We start from the raw sequence: 20228 nt of genomic DNA, 5'->3' as shown, positions 1-20228 counted from the left end.
TTGCTGGCATGATTATTCTTAAAAGCATTAGCTGCAGGGCAGTTTTGCCTTTTTTCTTTTTGGTTTGATTTTCTTTTTGTAATTTGCCAGTATTTTTTGTGATTGTCAAACTCAATTTCCAAATCTACCTTTCCAGGCTGCCTGATATTAATACAATATGTTGTCTATAATATTGGAAGTCTTAAAATAAAGAAGCTGTGTTTCTTGATGAAGCTTTACAGTTCAGGTACCGTTATGTCCTACGTAAGCTGCTCATCCCTGTTCTTTTAAAGGTGTACCTAGCTTACATTGCAAAAAGCTATTCTGATAGTCGTGTAAGTACACACGCACTCATATCTGACGTTAATTACAGCTTAATAATTGCAAAGTGCTTTGCTTCACAGCCTTTGGACTGAATTGCTGATTTAATAATTGAGTGCATTTTTCTCGTGTGCTGTACAAACATTTTTTCATGTATCTTATTAAATGAGATGCTTTATTGATACTTAAGTAGTATATTTTTTTCTTTATTTAGATTGATTAGGCCATAAACTGTACATGGAACCTGTAATATTAATATGAAAGCAGGCAGGTGATGCTTGCAGGTAGCACACCACTAGAAAATAATCTGAAGACTGAGAAATCCATTTATTTAGAATTATTTAACTTTGCACTGTAGAACAGATAAACAATGGGCAATAATTTGCTGTGGCAGGGCATTTTTTTTATTCGTTCATGGGATGTGGGCATCACTGGCAAGGCCAGCATTTATTGTCCATCCCTAATTGCCCTTAAGAAGATGGTGGTGAGCCGCCGCCTTCAACTGCTGCAGCCCATGTAGTGAAGGTTCTCCCACACTGCTGTTAGGTAGGGAATTCCAGGATTTTGACCCTGGTGGTAGTGTTCCCACATACCTGCTGCCTTTGTCCTTCTAGGTAGTAGAGGTCGTGTGTTTGGGAGGCGCTGTCGAAGAAACCTTGGCAAGTTGCTGCAGTGCATCCAATGGATGGTACAGACTGCAGCCACGGTGCGCCGGTGGTGAAGAGAGTGGTGGATGGGGTGCCAATCAAGCGGGCTGCTTTGTCCTGGATGGTGTCGAGCTTCTTGAGTGTTGTTGGAGCTGCACTCATCCAGGCAAGTGGAGAGTTATTCCATCACACTCCTGACTTATGCCTTGTAAATGGTGGAAAGACTTTGGGGAGTCAGGAGGTGAGTCACTCGCCGCAGAATACCCAGCCTCCGACCTGCTCTTTCGCCCAGTTGGGTCCGATACTGGGTGGTCCGTCCGATTTTATTCTTATTGTGACTTTTTGTAGCGAGATTATACAACTGAGTGGCTTGCTGGGCCATTTCAGAGGCGGATTAAGAATCAACCACATTGCTGCGGGTCTGGAATCACATTTAGGCCAGACCAGGTAAGGACGGCAGGTTTCCTTCCCTAAAGGGCATTAGTGAACCAGATGGATTTTTATGACAATCCGGTAGTTTCATGGCCACCATTACTGATACTAGCTTTTTTTCCAGATTTTATTTAATGTTTACAGCTGCCGTGGTGTGATTTGAACTCATGACTCTGGATTACTAGTCCAGTAACATAATCACTATGCTACCGTACCCCAGGCATTCTGCTGTTAGACTTAGACTTAGACTTAGACTTGCACGTGTAGGTTTTTAAATTTTTTGCGTGGCAAGTTGCTGAAAGTGTTTGCTGATAACGTCGTAGTGAGAGAAATAGGGCATCTGGGACCTGAGCGATCAGGGCAAACAACTGGGTATCTCCTTAACCAGTCAGATTGAAATTAACAGCGCAAAGACTGAGAAGGAAGTGTAAATTAGAGTGGGTGAATTCAATGTCAAATCAGGTACAGAAAGAGAAATAAAGAGAGGGAAAGAAAGATTGGATTGAGAGAGAAAAAAGAAACAGAGGAAAAATGTTTTTAAAATTACATTTTTAAAATCTCCAACAACAATTAAAACCTGAGGAAATGAGACTCCACACTTGTAATAGTTAATTTTCATTGTCAGAGAGGTTGATTGGCAGTAATTAACCCTTAGCACTGGAATGGACAAGATTGAACTTTCTGTAGTGAGTTTAGTTCATATCTATCGCACAAATACAGCAACTTCATGCTGTTCAATGCATTTCAATGGTGAGGCAGACAGCAAGATGCCATTTTCGCAAAGCGAACGGAGCGGCGCAACTCAGACAGCAACTTTTGGATATTTGAGTTTAACTGCGCATTGGCCCCTCGTCTAACGTTGCTGCAGCATTTGTGCATAAATAACCGAGCAGCATTAGCCTCACCATTATTCGACAGCAAATTCTCGCCCCAGTTCTTTTTACTGTGAGAATCTTAAAAATTGTTCAAAAAAACACAAGCTCATCCATTGAGGAACCTGGATTTTGAATGACTCAAGAATAAGATTCAAATTGAAGGCCTTTTACTGCACCAGTGGAAGTGCCTGACCCCCAACCTGCTGTATTTTTATGGTGTGACTTTGCGTGTACAAATATACTGCATTTATAAAACTATTCTGCACAAGGTGCATAAAATGAATCTTGTTCTAAACAAATGCATTTATATTACAAATCTTGCATATGGTGTGCATTTCCTGTCCATATCTATTACTTCCTGCAACACTTTTTACATCAGTATTTATGATGCACACTTGCTATATAAACATTTAGAATGGGAGATCCTATATAAACATTTCACAATCATATTGTTGATGAACCAATTGAATCAGTCAAAATGCTTTTTGATTAAAAAGCTCATCTACTGTGTTTTTTTTCCCTTGGTAACTGAAATTTTGAATGTCCAAAATAAGACTTTAAACATTTTTTTAATCAAAAAATTACATATTTCACAAGAACAATTAAATTTATCCATGCAATTAATTGCCTTTTGCGCCTTTATTAAAGATTTTACCTGAAAGTCTCAACCTCGAAGAGCTGGGGCTTGTACATGATATTTTTGCCCAGAGCAGTGACTGAAGGCAGATCCTGCAGTCTGAGCAGGTGCAGTGTGCATTAGCAGCATATAGTCTCTAACAAAATCCATTTGGTTGTGGAAAATCCCAAGGAAAAGCTAGAGAACTAAATCTGTAACCTCATGGTCTGACACACCTATCACTCCTCCGTCACTATCAAGCTGGGAGACCAACCCAGATTCAATGAGAAGCGTAGAAGGATATGCCAGGAAGAGCACTAGGCATACCTTAGAATGAGGTACCAACCTATTGATGCTACAGCACAAGGCAACCTGCATGCTAAACCTGAAAAGCAGTATGTTATAGATAGTTAAGTAGTCCCACAATCAATGGATCAGGCAGAAGCACTAGTCCAACTGCATCCAATCAGGCAGATGAACCTCCTTGAGCATTCCCATCCTAAACCAAGGCAGAGCCCAGCATGCAAGTGCAAGAGGCAAGACTGAGTGTTTTCAAATGTTTTCAGCCAAAAGTGCCAAGTGAAAATCCTACTCTTCCTTATTCTGAGATCCCCACCATCATAGATTTCAGTTTCCAGCCAATTCAGTTCACTCCATGTGACATTAAGGAATGGCTGTGCACTAGACACAGCAAAGGCTGTGGGCCTTGACAACATCCCACCTGTAACGTTGAAGACTTGTGCGCAAGAACTACCCATGCTCCTAGCTAAGCTGTTCCAGTGTAGTGATTACACTGGTAACAATATGAAAAATTGTCCAAAAACAGGGCTAATCGAATCCAGTTAATTACTGCCCAACCAGCCTCTTCCCAATCATTATCAATAAAGTGATGGAAGGAATCATAAATAGTGCTATCAACCTGTACCTACTCACAGGTACGGTAGCATAGTGGTTATGTTACTGGACTAGTAATCCAGAGGCCTGGACTGAAATCCAGAGTCGTGAGTTCAAATCCCGCCACGGCAATTTAAATTCAATTAATTAATTAAATTCAATTAATTAAATAAAAATCTGGAATTAATACATGAAACTACCGGATTGTCGTAAAAACCCATCTGGGTTCACCAATGCCCTTTAGGGAAGGAAACCTGCCGTCCTTACCCGGTCTGGCCTATATGTGACTCCAGACCCACAGCAATGTGGTTGATTCTTAATTGCCCTCTGAAATGGCGTAGCAAGCCACTCAGTTGTAAAATCTCGCTACGAAAAGTCATAAGAATAAAACCGGACGGACCACCCGGCATCGAACCAATAGGCACCGGACACGACAATGGCAAAACACCAAGCCCAGTCGACCCTGCAAGGTCCTCCTTACTAACATCTGGGGACTTGTGCCAAAATTGGGAGAGCTGTCCCACAGACTAGTCAAGCAACAGCCTGACATAGCCATACTCACAGAATCATATCTTTCAGCCAATGTCCCAGACTCTTCCATCACCATCCCTGGGTATGTCCTGTCCCACCGGCAGGACAGACCCACCAGAGGTGGCAGTACAGTGATATACAGTCAGGAGGGAGTGGCCCTGGGAGTCCTCAACATTGACTCGGGACCCCATGAAATCTCATGGCATCAGGTCAAACATGGGCAAGGAAACCTCCTGCTGATTACCACCTACCGTCCTCCCTCAGCTGATGAATCAGTCCTCCTCCATGTTGAGCACCACTTGGAGGAAGCACTGAGGATAGCAAGGGCACAGAATGTCCATCACCAAGAGTGGCTCGGTAGCACCACTACTGACCGAGCTGGCCGAGTCCTGAAGGACATAGCTGCCAGACTGGGCCTGCGGCAGGTGGTGAGCAAACCAACACGAGGGAAAAACTTACTTGACCTCGTCCTCACCAATCTACCTGTCGCAAATGCATCTGTCCATGACAGTATTGGTAGGAGTGACCACCGCACAGTCCTCGTGGAGACGAAGTCCCGTCTTCGCACTGAGGACACCATCCAACGTGTTGCGTGGCACTACCATCGTGCTAAATGGGATAGATTCAGAACAGATCTAGCAGCTCAAAACTGGGCATCCATGAGGCGTTGTGGGTCAGCAGCAGCAGAATTGTATTCCAGCACAATCTGTAACCTCATGGCCCGGCATATTCCTCACTCTACCATTACCAACAAGCCAGGGGATCAACCCTGGTTCAATGAGGAATGTAGAAGGGCATGCCAGGAGCAGCACCAGGCGTACCTAAAAATGAGGTGCCAACCTGGTGAAGCTACAACTCAGGACTACATGCATGCTAAACAGCGGAAGCAACATGCTATTGACAGAGCTAAGCGATTCCACAACCAACGGATCAGATCAAAGCTCTGCAGTCCTGCCACATCCAGTCATGAATGGTGGTGGACAATTAAACAACTAACGGGAGGAGGAGGCTCTGCAAACATCCCCATCCTCAATGATGGTGGAGTCCAGCACGTGAGTGCAAAAGACAAGGCTGAAGCGTTTGCAACCATCTTCAGCCAGAAGTGCCGAGTGGATGATCCATCTCGGCCTCCTCCCAATATCCCCACCATCACTGAAGCCAGTCTTCAGCCAATTCGATTCACTCCACGTGATATCAAGAAATGGCTGAGTGCACTGGATACAGCAAAGGCTATGGGCCCCGACAACATCCCAGCTGTAGTGCTGAAGACTTGTGCTTCTGAACTAGCTGCGCCTCTAGCCAAGCTGTTCCAGTACAGCTACAACACTGGCATCTACCCAACAATGTGGAAAATTGCCCATGTATGTCCTGTCCACAAAAAGCAGGACAAATCCAATCCGGCCAATTACCGCCCCATCAGTCTACTCTCAATCATCAGCAAAGTGATGGAAGGTGTCGTTGACAGTGCTATCAAGTGGCACTTACTCACCAATGACCTGCTCACTGATGCTCAGTTTGGGTTCCGCCAGGACCACTCGGCTCCAGACCTCATTACAGCCTTGGTCCAAACATGGACAAAAGAGCTGAATTCCAGAGGTGAGGTGAGAGTGACTGCTCTTGACATCAAGGCAGCATTTGACCGAGTGTGGCACCAAGGAGCCCTAGTAAAATTGAAGTCAATGGGAATCGGGGAAAACTCTCCAGTGGCTGGAGTCATACCTAACACAAAGGAAGATGGTAGTGGTTGTTGGAGGCCAATCATCTCAGCCCCAGGACATTGCTGCAGGAGTTCCTCAGGGCAGTGTCCTAGGCCCAACCATCTTCAGCTGCTTCATCAATGACCTTCCCTCCATCATAAGGTCAGAAATGGGGATGTTCGCTGATGACTGCACAGTGTTCAGTTCCATTCGCAACCCCTCAAATAATGAAGCAGTCTGAGCCCGCATGCAGCAAGACCTGGACAACATCCAGGCTTGGGCTGATAAGTGGCAAGTAACATTCGCGCCAGACAAGTGCCAGGCAATGACCATCTCCAACAAGAGAGAGTCTAACCACCTCCCCTTGACATTCAACGGCATTACCATCGCCGAATCCCCCACCATCAGCGTCCTGGGGGTCACCATTGACCAGAAACTTAACTGGACCAGCCATATAAATACTGTTGCTACGAGAGCAGGTCAGAGGCTGGGTATTCTGCGGCGAGTGACTCACCTCCTGACTCCCCAAAGCCTTTCCACCATCTACAAGGCACAAGTCAGGAGTGTGATGGAATACTCTCCACTTGCCTGGATGAATGCAGCTCCAACAACACTCTAGAAGCTCAACACCGTCCAGGACAAAGCAGCCCGCTTGATTGGCACCCCATCCATCACCCTAAACATTCACTCCCTTCACCACCGGCGCACTGTAGCTGAAGTGTGTACCATCCACAGGATGCACTGCAGCAACTCGCCAAGGCTTCTTCGACAGCACCTCCCAAACCCACGACCTCTACCACCTAGAAGGACAAGAGCAGCAGGCACATGGGAACAACACCACCTGCACGTTCCCCTCCAAGTCACACACCATCCCGACTTGGAAATATATCGCCGTTCCTTCATCGTCGCTGCGTCAAAATCCTGGAACTCCCTTCCTAACAGCACTGTGGGAGAACCTTCACCACACGGACTACAGCGGTTCAAGAAGGCGGCTCACCACCACCTTCTCGAGGGCAATTAGGGATGGGCAATAAATGCTGGCCTCGCCAGCAACGCCCACATCCCGTGAACGAATAAAAAAAAACATATAGCCTGTTCACCAGTGTTCAGTTCAGGTTCTGCCAGTGCTACTCTATTCCAGACCTCATCACAGCCTTGATACAGACATGGAAGCAAGAGCTGAGTGCCAGAGAAGTGAGAATATCTGCCCTCAACATCAAGGCAGTATTTGACTGAGTATGTCCTTGACCATGGAGCCCTAGCAAAACTGAGGTCAGTTGAAGTCGAGAGGAACAGCCTCCAATATCTGGATTCATACCTGACTCAAAGGAAGATGGTCATGTCGGGCAATAACATCTCCAACAAGAAAAGCCCAGTCAGTCACCTCTCACTGACCTTTAAGGGCACTGCCATCATTGAATTCCCGAGTATCAACATCTTGGGGGTTACCTTTGAGCAGAAACTTAACTGGACCAAGCATTCAGTACCGTGGCTACAAGAGCAAGACAGAGACTGGGTACACTGTGCTGAGTGCCTCACCTTGTGCCCCCTAAAAGCCTCTCCACCATATATAAGGCCAAATCAGGAGTTTGCTGGCATACTCATCACTCATCTGGATAGGTACAGCTGCAACAGCACTCGAAGCTCAACACCATCAAGGACTGAGTAGTCTGCTTGATCAGTGCCCTGGACTCCGTATCCAGCTCAACCACTGACTCATTGTGGCTGCAGTATGTACTATTTTTACTGCTGAGAATTACTAGAGCAGCAAGGTTAAGAGAACACCATTACATTCAAGTTCCCCTTCAATTCAATCCTCCATCCTGACTTGGAGATATATCACTGTTTCATTGTCACTGGGTTATAATCCTGGAATTCAATACCTACCATTATCATGAGAACACAATCACCACAAGAAGGCAGCAATTGAAAGTCTATCACCGCTTTCTCAGAATAACTAAGGGTGGGCAATAAATGAGGCCTTGCAAGAATTGCCCACACCCAGAGAAAATTTTTTTTCAAAAATCATAAGCTCTATTCAGGAAAAAATATATTGAGGTTTTTAAAGCAGAGAGGCTGTGTGTGTGGAAAAAGAAATGATAGACTGTGCTGTTTACACACCTGCTCGCTTTTGTTAATTTCAAAATAAACTCTTCAGAAAGCATATTAAACTAAGAAATTGTCATAGATTGTCTTTTCTCATCCTAATTTGAGTTCTTTTAGAAAACAAATGAACTGAATTTTGAAAGCAAACGAAGCCTCTAGTTACCACCTGTGCTGTGTTGATAGTTAGAAAATGTAAGAATTCTAATTACTGACCCTTGTTTCACAGGGAGGGGTCAAGACTCAGATAGGTAGAGAGAGACAGATAGACACAGACATACAGTTCCAGAAACCAATCACAAACACCAAATTTAATATTTGCAGAGATTGCTTGGAAAGTTACAAACCAATTCTGCCAGAAGTGGGATGCCCTCATTTTTAGCCATTGTCAATGGTTTTATGCCTTCCCCCTCTTCTCACTGCTGATAGACACCAGAAATTCACCAGTGAGCTAAACACCATATTCCACTCCCCAGTTCTGCAAAACCCAGGGATCCCCCTCCACTGTGATGCCAGACCAAACTTTTTCCCCATGAAGGAAAATCCTGGCAACCCCACCCACAGTGCTGCCAAACTCCAGGACCCCACCCTAGTTTTGCCAAAGCCCAGGACCATCCCGCAATGCAGCTAAACTCCACTCCCCATATTTATTATTGGTAAATATATCTTGCATTCTTTCTTGCTGTGTGTTATCAGCTTTAAAACTGATAAGCGATAAACTAGGAAAAATAATTAGAAAATAGAGGGTCCTCATTTATGGTATTCAGAAAATAACGGAGACATGGAATTTGATCCCTAAAGCACCAGTAAAAAAATTTTACTAAAAGCTATTTCATAGGCTGTAAAGCGCTTTGGGACCTCCGGAGATTGTGAAAGGAGCTATAAAAATGCAAGTATTTTACTAAAAATGGAATTTGATTTATTCACTGTAAATCAGTGGCCTGGATGCTATGCCCCACATGGCATAAACACCCCTATTGTTACAAAACAGCAAATCTTTCAATTCACTATGCGCAACACTAGTATTTGAAAGAGAAACAACATGTTGAAGGGGGCAGTGCTTTTCTAATGTTCTATAGTTAAAGCTGAAAAGAAACAGCACATTTTAAAAAAAACACGCTAGTTGTAAATGTTATTTTACTAATAGATTGTAGATCTTCTGTGATAGCTCACAGATGGTGCAGAGTGCCGTTTGTATTGTTTACCACAATAAGCAATGGGGGCTTGGAGAGCCACTCAACCCTGCTGCTGTTGCTATTCTTCCTTGACCTCCTACTGGGATTTCTCCAGTCTTAGGGACTCAACACTTGACTCTGCTTCTTAGAATCTTACAGGCCCATCATGCCTGTGCTGGCTCTTTGAAAGATCTGTCCAATTTAGTCACACACTCCAGCTTTTTCCCCATAACCCTGTAAATTAGTCCTCTTCCAAGTACATATTCAGTTGCCTTTTGAAAGTTCCTGTGGAATCTGCTTCCATACCCTTTCAGGTAGTACGTTCCAGATCATAACAACCCTCTGTGAAAAAAATTCTCCTCCGTTCCCCTCTAGTTCTTTTGCCAATTGTTTTAAATCTATGATCTCTGGTTACCGACCCCCTTGCCAGAGGAAATGGTTTCTCCCTACTTGCTCTATCAAAACCCCTCACTATTTTGAATACCTTTATTAGGTCTCCCCTTAACCTTCTCCGCTCTAAGGAGAACAATCCCAGCTTGTCCAATCTCTCCACATAACTGAAGTCCCTCATCCCTGGTAAACCACCTCTGTACCCTCTCCAAGGCCTTAACATCCTTCCTAAAGTGTTGTGCCCAGAACTGTACACAGTACTCCAGCTGAGGCCTAACCAGTGATTTGTAAAGGTTTAGCACGACTTCCTTGTTTTTGTATTCAATGCCCCTATTTACAAAGCCGAGTATCCCTTACGCTTTCGTAACCACCTTATCAATTTGCCCTGCCACCTTCAAAGATTTGTGAATATGCACCCCAAGGTCCCTCTGCTCTTGCAACCCCTCATAGTAGTACCATTTAGATTATACTGCCTCTCCATGTTGTTCCTCACAAAGTGCATCACTTCACATTTATCCGCATTAAAATTGTACCTGCCATGTGTCTGCCCATTTCACCAGTCCATCTGTCCTCCTGAAGTCTGCTACTATCCTTCTCACTATTTACTACGTTGCCAAGTTTTGTATTATCTGCAAACTTCGAAATTGTACTCCCTATACCCAAGTCCAGGTCATTTATATATAACAAAAAAAGCAATATCGATTCCTGGGGAACCCCACGGCATACTTCTCTCCAGTCAGAAAAACATCCATTCACCACTACACTCTGCCTCCTATCCCTTAGCTAATTACGTACTCAAGTTACCACCATCCCTTTAACCCCATGTGCTCCTATTTTCCGAATAAGTCTGTTATGTGGTACTTTATCAGATGCCTTTTAAAGTCCATATATACAACATCTACAGCACTACCTTCATCAACCCTCTCTGATACTTCTTCAAAGTATTGGCAAGTAAAATCAAGAAATACCCAAAGATATTTTATAAATACGTTAAGAGCCAGAGGATAACTAAGGAAAGAGTAGGGCCTATTAGAGACCAAAAAGGTAACCTATTTGTGGAGGCGTAAGATGTTGATATGGTTCTCAATGAATACTTTGCGTCTGTTTTCACAAAAGAGAGGGACATGCAGACATTGTAGTTAAGGAGGAGGAATGTGAAATATTGGATAGGATAAACTTAGTGAGAGAGGAAGTATTAAGGGGATTAGCATCTTTGAAAGTAGATAAATCACCAGGGCCAGATGAAATGTATCCCAGGCTGTTAAAAGAAACCAGGGAGGAAATAGTGGTGGCTCTGACCATCATTTTCCAATCCTCACTGAATACAGGCGTAGTGCCGGAGGATTGGAGGACTGCTAACGTTGTACCATTGTTTAAAAAGGGAGCGAGGGATAGACCCAGTAATTACAGACCAGTGAACCTAACCTCGGTAGTGGGCAGATTATTGGAATCAATTCTGAGGGACAGGATAAACTGTCACTTAGAAAGACACAGAGTAATCAAGGACAGTCACCATGGATTTGTTAAGGGAAGGTCATGTCTGACTAACTTGATTGAATTTTTTGAGGAGGTATCAAGGAGGGTTGATGAGGGTAGTGTATTTGATGTAGTCTACATGGATTTTAGCAAAGCTTTTGACAAAGTCCCACATGGCAGACTGGTCAAAAAAGTACAAGCCCATGGCATCCAAGGGAGAGTGGCAAGTTGGATCCAAAATTGGCTCAGTGGCAGGAAGCAAAAGGTAATGGTCGACAGGTGTTTTTGTGACTGGAAGGCTGTTTTCAGTGGGGTTCCACAGGGCTCAGTACTAGATCCCATGCTTTTTGTGATATATATTAATGATTTGGACTTAAATGTAAGGGGCATGATTAAGAAGTTTGCAGATCATCCAAAAATTGGCCGTGTGATTGATAGTGAGGAGGAAAGCTGTGGACTGCAGGAAGATATCAATGTTCTGGTCAGCTGGGCAGAAAAGTGGCAAATGGAATTCAATCCAGAGAAGTGTGAGGTAATGCATTTGGGGAGGGCAAACAAGGCAAGGGAGTACACAATAAATGGGAGGATACTGAGAGGTGTAGAGGAAGTGAGGGACCTTGGAGCGCATGTCCACAGATCCCTGAAGGTAGCAGGACAGGTAGATAAGGTGGCATATGGAATACTTTCCTTTATTAGCTGAGGAATAGAATGTAAGAGCAGGGAGGTTATGCTGGAACTGGAGAAAACACTGGTTAGGCCACAGCTTGGGTACTGTGTACAGTTCTGGTCACCACATTACAGGAAGGATGTAATTGCACTAGAGAGGGTACGGAGGAGATTTACAAGGATGTTGCCAGGACTGGGGAATTTTAGCTACGAGGAAAGATTGGATAAACTGGGGTTGTTCTCTTTGGAACAGAGGATGCCTAGGGGTGATTTAATTGAGGTGCACAAAATGATGAGGGGCCTGGATAGAATGGATTGGAAGGACCTATTTCCCTTAGTGGAGAAGTCAATAACTGGGTGGGGGGGGGGGCAAATAATTAAAGTGATTGATGGACGGATTAGAGGGAAGCTGAGGGAAAGCTTTTTCATCCAGAGGGTGGTGAGGGTCTGGAACTCACTGCCTGAAAGGGTGGTAGAGGCAGAAACCCTCAACTCATTTAAAAAGTACCTGGATGTGCACCTGAAGTGCCGTGACCTATAAGGCTACGGTCCAAGTGCTGGAAAGTGGGATTAGGCTGGGTGGCTCATTTTCGGCCGGCGCGGACACGATGGGCTGAATGGCCTTTTGTGCCGTAAATTTTCTATGATTCTATGAACTCAATCAGGTTAGTCAGACACGATTTGCCTTTAACAAATCTGTGCTGCCTGTCCTTTATCAACCCATGCTTCTCCAAGTTAATTTTGTCCTTGACAGTGGCCTCTAGTAATTTTTCCACCACTCTCGTTCGACTGATTGGCCTGTAGTTACCAGGTTTATCCCTCCCATTTTTGAATAGGGGTGTAACATTTGCAATCCTCCAGTCCTCTGGCACCACTTTCACCTCCTTTCTATCTATTTTTATCCTATCCAATATATCTACTCCCTCCTCCTCTAATGCAACATTAACTTCATCCTCTTTTATGAAGACTGTTGCAAAGTACTCATTCAGTACCTCAGTCATGCCCTCTGCCTCCACAAAAAGATTTCCTTCTTTGTCCCTAATTGGCCCCACCATGCCTTTACTTTTTATATGTTTATAAAAGATTTTTGGGTTGTCTTTTATGTTACCCGCTAACCTTTTCTCATATTCTCTCTTTGCCCTTCTTAGATCCTTTTCAATTTCCCCCTACATATTTAGCCTGGTTTTCTACTGTATTCTGTACCTGACATTTGTCATAAACCACCTTTCTGTTTTATTTTAACCTCTATTTCCTTTGTCATCCAGGGAGCTTTAGCTTTGGACGCCCTATCTTTCCTCCTTATGGGAATATGCTTGGTTTGTACCCGACCTATCTCCGCCTCGAAGGCCTGCCATTGCTCATTTACTGTTTTCTTGCCCAAACCTTGTTTCCAGTCCACCTGTGCTAGATCACTTCTCAAATCACTGAAATTGGCTCTCTTCCAGTTGGGTATTTTCACCACTGATTTTTCTTTGTCCCTTTCTATAACTACTTTAAACATAATTATATTATGATCACTCATACCCAGATGTTCTCCCACTGAAACACACTCCACTTGCCGTACTTCATTCCCCAGAACTAGATCTAGCACTGCTTCGTTGGGCTAGAAACATACTGATTAAGAAAGTTCTCCTGTACACATTTTAGGAATTCTTCACCCTCCTTGCCCTTTACGCTTTTTTTTACTAGTCTATATTAGGGTAATTGAAGTCCCCTACTATTACTGCTCTATTATTTTTACATTTCTGTGAAATTTGCCTACCGATTTGCTCTTCTATCGCCTTCTCACTATTTTGGGGTCTATAGTAAACACCCAGCAATGTAACAGCTCCTTTTCTGTTCCTTAACTCTAATCAAATAGATTCAGTCTTTGAACCCTCTAGTATATCGTCCCTCTGTAGAACTCTAATATTATCCTTGTAGAACTCTAATATTATCCTTGATCAATACTGCCATCCTCCCCTCCACCCCCCCCCCCCCCCACCTTTCTTTTTTCCTTCCCTATCCCTCCTGAATACATTGTAGCCAGGAATGCTTAGTTCCCATTCCTGCCCATATTTAAGCCAGGTCTCCATTATAGCCACTATATCACAACCCCATGTGGCAACTTGTGTCTGCAGCTCATCAACCTTATTTGTAACACTCCTCGCATTAACACACATGCATTCCAACACCATGCTAGCCTGCTTTGCTTTTCTCCTCCATTTAATTCCTGCTCTTTCAAATACGATTCTTTATTGTGTTGCTATTTGTCCCTCCTAGTTTTCTATGCACCTTGTCTCTCCTCTCGGCTTCTATGTCCTGGTTCCCCTCCCCCGCCAAATTAGTTTAAACCCACAACACTAATTAACGTCCCCGCGAGGACATTGGTCCCAGCCTGCAGGTACCTGCAGGTACAACCCGTCTGGCTTGTACAGGTCCCTCTTACCCAAGAATGCCCCACGAATCTGAAGCCCTGCCTTCTGCACCACTTCACCAGCCATACATTCACCTGCACTATCTTCCTGTTTCTATACTCACTAGCACATGGTGCTGGGAGTAATCCAGAGATTGCCACCATTGAGGTCCTGTTCTTTAATCTCTTTCCACGATCCTGAAACTCTGCCTGTAGGACCTCAACTCTTTTCCTATCTATGTCATTGGTTCCAGCATGGGCCATGACTTCCAGCTGCTCCCTTTCCCCTTGCAGCCTGCACCCGTTCATATTCTTTACTCTGGTACCAGGTGGGCAACACACCATTCAGGACTCATGTCTGCAGTTGCAGAAAAACCTGTCTATCCCCCTGACTATTGAATCCCCTATAACAACTGCATTTTTACACTTTCTTCTGTCCCCCTGTGCAGCTAAGTCTCCCATGGTGCTGTAGATTGGCTTCTGACTACACTTCCCCGAGGTGTCAACACCCCCACTGGTATAATACTGGTTTTTGAGTGCCGGGGGTTCCTCCTAGTCTGCCTGGTGGTCACCCACACCCTCTCCAAATGAACTCTCTGTAGCTGCGGGGTGACCACCTCCTGAAACGTGCTATCCACAAAACTCTCGGCTTCCTGTATGCACTGTAGTGACACCAGCCGCCCCTCAAGCTCTGAAGCTCTGAGCTCAAGCTAGAGCACTTGGTGGCGCTTCCTGCACATGTGGTTTTCCAGGACACACACAGTTCCCACATGGCACTGGATGTGCATGCGACAGGCCTCAGCTGTCCTGCCATGTTAGCTAACAGTTATTTAAAACTGTTTGTTTAGCTTTAAGGCTATTTAACTGTTTAGCTAACACTGAAGCACTAACCACTTCAAAAAAAAATACTAACCAATAGACTAAATACTTATCTGTAACTTACCCCCACCGCTCTTCCTTGTGTTGTGATGTCACTTTTTGATTTATCTGTCTGTTTCAGACTCACCGCTCCTCTCGCGATGTTCTGCCGCTGACAGTTCTCTCCCGCTCCTTATCTAGCTGCTCCTCAGGCCTCTCACGATGCTCAGTTCATACGTGATCCCCTATCACTAACTGTCCTGGATGCTTTCTGTTTTTTGTTTGTAATCACCATGCACCTCCTATTTCTACTTATGATGTGGAGATGCCGCTGATGGACTGGGGTGGACAAATGTAAGGAATCTTACAACACCAGGTTATAGTCCAACAGTTTTATTTGAAAATCACAAGCTTTCGGAAGCTTTCTCCTTCGTCAGGTGAAGTGTGGGATTCCGTGAAGGTTACCGCATATATAGTCTGACTATATATGCGGTAACCTTCATGGAATCCCACACTTCACCTGACGAAGGAGAAAGCCTCCGAAAGCTTGTGATTTTCAAATAAAACTGTTGGACTATAACCTGGTGTTGTAAGATTCCTTACATATTTCTATTTACACATTACAAAGTAAAGCATTTGGCAATCTGATGAAGCTTTGTACAAACACTTACGTTTATTGTTTGAATCAATTTCCTAAGCACTCCAATATTAATTTTTGCTTGCTAAATACTAGATTATATAGAAAATAAGGGCCACTCATTTATGGTTTTCATAAAATTATGACATTGGTACCTGTGAATTATTTGGCCATGCATCACTCAATGGGTTGTTTTCCAGGACACCAGTGAGCTTTATTGTGGTTCTTGTTTTATAAAATGCATGTTACTGAGGAGGTATGGGGAGATGGCTTGTTTTATTTATTCTGCAATGGACTTGTCTTCTTTCCAAACCTGCTGTATCTTGTCTTTGCTATGGTTTCGTCAACAACATTTGTATGAACGCACAATGGGTATCAAAAGTGTTATGGCAAGCTGACATGGCAGAATGATTGGACCAATAGTTTTTTTTTTAATTGCCTATTAAGTTTATAGCTTCTGACAGAATATCAAAGATGATCAACCTATACTGGATAATCTTGGTGGCTCTCTCATATCTGCAATATAGCATTTCTACCTAACTTTAGTAGACAGATCATCATTTTCAGGCAAGGGAATTAGGATTAGCTGAAAAGTGCCACACAATTGGGCAAACATTGATGTTTACCCAACACTGATCTCAATCCAATGAATGACTGTATGCTACAATTTGAAATATTTTGATAATTGACTTATGGTTATTCAAACACTTGCATATTTTCTGGGTTGTCACTCTTAAAACCCTCAATCACAATGGTAATTGAATTTATGTCAGTCATCCTAACTGTGACTCTCAGTGGGTCCAGGTATAATTATCTGGCAGTTGCAACTAATGTTTTTAAAAAAAAGTGGGATACATTTTACAAACAGAAATTGGAGCATCTAGGTGAAAGTGGGATTGTTGCTGGTATGCCCTGATGTTTGATTTCAAGCAAGTCATTGTGACTCAGTCCCCAGTAGCTTCATATCTGCTTTTTCATGGTTATCTTCAAAATGCAATTCAGTATACAGCACATAATTGCTGTCATGGGGTTACTTCCACTCATCCTTGCTAAAAACATAACTATGCCAGCAAAGCTGAAAGCAGCAATATGTTGAGAAGCCATGCATGTCATTTAGGCTTAAATTGGTTAGTATAAGTGACAAGCAGATAAAGTATATATTATAAAATATTATTTTTCACCTGGATTTTTGCAACCATATATTTGCACTGAAATACACATGAAATGAGCATTTTAGATTACTTAAAATAATTTGTTGCATATCACAAGTGTGTGTATCAAGGTTTAGAGCTGTACCATGTTTCCTACAGTGCTCCATGATCCAGAAATCTCCTCATAATGCTTCCCATTTTTTGTTCTATGTGCAGTGAATTTTACCTTCTAATTATCTGTCTCAACTTAATTTCTGTTTTTAAAAAAAATCTCAGCCAACTGTGCATGAATTGCTTTCTTATTTTTATTTTTAGCATACATGAAAATTCCCATTAGCTTAATTGTCTCTTTCTTGGTGCGCACAGCTCTTGGGTTGTGGTGCTGAGAAATTTTAATAGGCCAAAATGTTTCCATGGCAAAAGGTTGAAAAATGTGGGATAGAAGTACTATTTTTACAAGAGCAGTATGTCATTATCTCACTTTATAAAAACCTGTGTCACAGTAACACTTTTAAAACGATTAAATCCTGGTGAGATGAACTCACTTTGTAATTGGGGGAGGAGGGGGTGACATTTTTTTTCCTTCAAGGAATTGATTAGAGATATAAATATGTATTTTCTTTGTTAACATCAACTTGGCAATGGGCAAAGTTGAATACTAATTGAGCCAGTTGCTCTGCTATCCCTTTTAAAACTCCAAACTTTCAGCCTCATAACCTATATTTGCTACCATCAAATATTTTTCTTCTTTTCGTGGCATTAGTCATATTGTACTGCTCCCTCAAATGAAACACAAAACCTTTACACTGCAATACTACAATTTGTTTTGTCCTCCGTGTTCAAGAATTCATTTCAATTCAGAGTTTTCAACTTTGACTTGATATTTTTAACTTGTGCCATGTCCTGGCTTTAAAATCCCCATCTGCTGATGCATTGTATGAGGGGATAAATTTGTCTCTCTCAACAGAAGAGATAGCTTCCTTCATGATTAAGTACAAGAAACTTGCCAAGTTTTCCCTTGCAAAGATAGCCAGGGTCCACCAGGAAGGAGAAGCACAGGGTTTGACATTGGATAAAATCCTGATCTGCAGGCATCCAAGTTGATATTAACACATACATACCCTATAAGAAAGGAAGTCCGTACAGATTTACATCAAGATCTCTAAGCCAGTTCACTCTTTCTTGGGAGAGTGGAGTTTGGGGATGAGCCTCTTTTTGTGTGAGGTCACTATTTTGCTACATTTGGAATCAAACTAGTTGTTTTTTTCTCATCTTTTGCAATAATTACTTGCACTCATGTGGTACCTTTAATGTAGGATATGTCCCAAAGTGCTTTACAAAGGAAAGATCAGACAATGAGGAGGGTTGGGGTGGGAGGGAGGGGGGTTGTGACTGAAGGCGCAGTTGAAAACATAGGTTTTGAGGAGACATTGGTAAATGGGAAGAAATACGGTGAAGCAGATAGCTTCAAGAAGTGATCTCCAGAGTGCTGCAACATTTTGACTAAAATGGAATATAGGAAGTTCTGTTGCTTGGATATGGAGAGGTATGTGGAATGACAAACTTTGAAATCTTTGCTTCTGAGCAGAGGGCCTTGAAGTACTGATTTGTTGTTAGCATCAAATCTGGCTGGACCATGTTGAGCAGTACCACATTTCCCTCTTCATAACCAAATCCTCCAACATGATTATGGAGGCAAAGAATAACCCACAATTCCTTTTCACAATGATAAACTGCCGCCATAAAGCCCCTTTCCTCAGCTAATTTCATACTTGTCTCTAACAGCAAGTACAAGGAGCTCATGGATGTCATGGTCTTCATCCACCCACCTGCTCATCTCTTCCACAGCTCCCTATTTGAATCCCTTCAGTCAGGTTTCTGCCCTGCCCATTAACACCAAGACACCCTGCTCAAAGTCACCAATGATATCTGCTGTGACTGCAACCATGATGCATTATTCCTCCTTGTCCTCTTTCACCTCACTATGTGCATTTGGGGTGGTTGATCACATCATCCCCTGCCACTTTTTCTCTCGCTTCCATGGGACTACCCTTGCATGGTTCCACTCCTATCTTTCCCATTGTGACCAGCATATCTCTAGCAATGGCATCTCCTCCAGCCCCTGCATGGTCACCTCCGAGTTCTCCAAAAATCTATCTATATCTTGCTGCTTAATGACATTATACATTGACATGGGGTTAGCTTTCACGTGTAAGCTGATGACATCCAGCTCTACCTCCCTACCACTTCCCTTGATCTATCTGACACCAAGATGTGGATGATCCACAATTTCCTCCAATTGAATATTGGGAAGACCAAAGCCATTGCTTTTGCTCCCTGTCAAAAATGCCTCACCCTTGCCATTGGCTGCTTGCTTAAGTTGAACCAGGCTGCATGCAATTTCAGCATTCCATTTGGCCTAGAACTAAGCTTCAAATAAGGAAAGACTTTTTTTCTGATTGGAGAGTCAGCAACAAGAAGTCACAAATTTAAAATTGTCAGCAAGAGTGAGCTGAGAGGTTAATAGAAATGTCTTTATGCGGAGGACTGTTACAGCATAGAATGCTTTGCCATAGGGTATAGTTGAACCAGACATTATTGCATTTTTTAAAGGAAATTGGATAAATATTTGAAGCAGAGACAGATACCAGACCATAGGGAGAGCAGAGCAGTGGGATTAGATTTGGGTTGCTCTAGAAACAAGGAAGCACAAACACGATGGGCCAAGTTGCTGCCTCCTGCACTGTAATGGACTAAACTCCATATCCTATTTGTTACCAAGACACTTGCTTCCACCTCCACAGACATTGCCTGCTTCTGCCATTACCTTAGGTCCACTATCTGCTAAAACCTTTATTCATACCTTCCTTGCCTCTAGTTGGCAAACAGAAATAAGCTTGCAGCTGCACTACATCTGCAGTTTTGGCAAACAGAACAGAAACGACCACGTAATGTGTGCCTGTGACTGTTAAAAATGACCTGGCTATAGAGTATTGTCAGAATCCCTTTTACTTCTCACTCTTCAATGAGAGAAATCAAAAGAATGTTAATAGTTCAGACTATACCAGCTTCCACAACACAAAGTTCTATTCAAACTATGGTTGCTATCATTTCAGTGCATTCCTTTAATTTGTGCTGTTGGGTGTTGGGATAGCTCTATATCCCAATAACAGTCCATTGCTTTCACTCCGAACAGGGAGAGGACTATGCTGAATCCTGGTGTTTGAGTGGGGAATTGTGGATGTAGATTTATGTTCTATCGTTCTGTGTCAGAACTCATTACGACATTTAAAGACTGTCCCTCAAGGAAGAAACTGCTTGGGATTGTGGCTATTGAGGAATAGCAAGTGTGTAGCACGACTGTATCAATAGCAATTGAATTGGA

The 20228-nt window shown here is 43.1% G+C and overlaps 1 protein-coding gene across 1 annotated transcript in view; it reads left to right on the top strand.

The window, feature by feature from the left end:
• Positions 1 to 20228, top strand: part of ddx10 (DEAD (Asp-Glu-Ala-Asp) box polypeptide 10) — a 306011-nt gene that overhangs the window by 266137 nt on the left and 19646 nt on the right. The window lies entirely within an intron of this gene.

The sequence above is a fragment of the Heptranchias perlo genome, chromosome 6 (genome assembly GCF_035084215.1).
Source record: "Heptranchias perlo isolate sHepPer1 chromosome 6, sHepPer1.hap1, whole genome shotgun sequence".
Taxonomy (NCBI): Eukaryota; Metazoa; Chordata; class Chondrichthyes; order Hexanchiformes; family Hexanchidae; genus Heptranchias; species Heptranchias perlo.
Note: the sequence above shows the minus strand (reverse complement) of the source record. Positions and strands in the feature narration are given on the sequence as shown.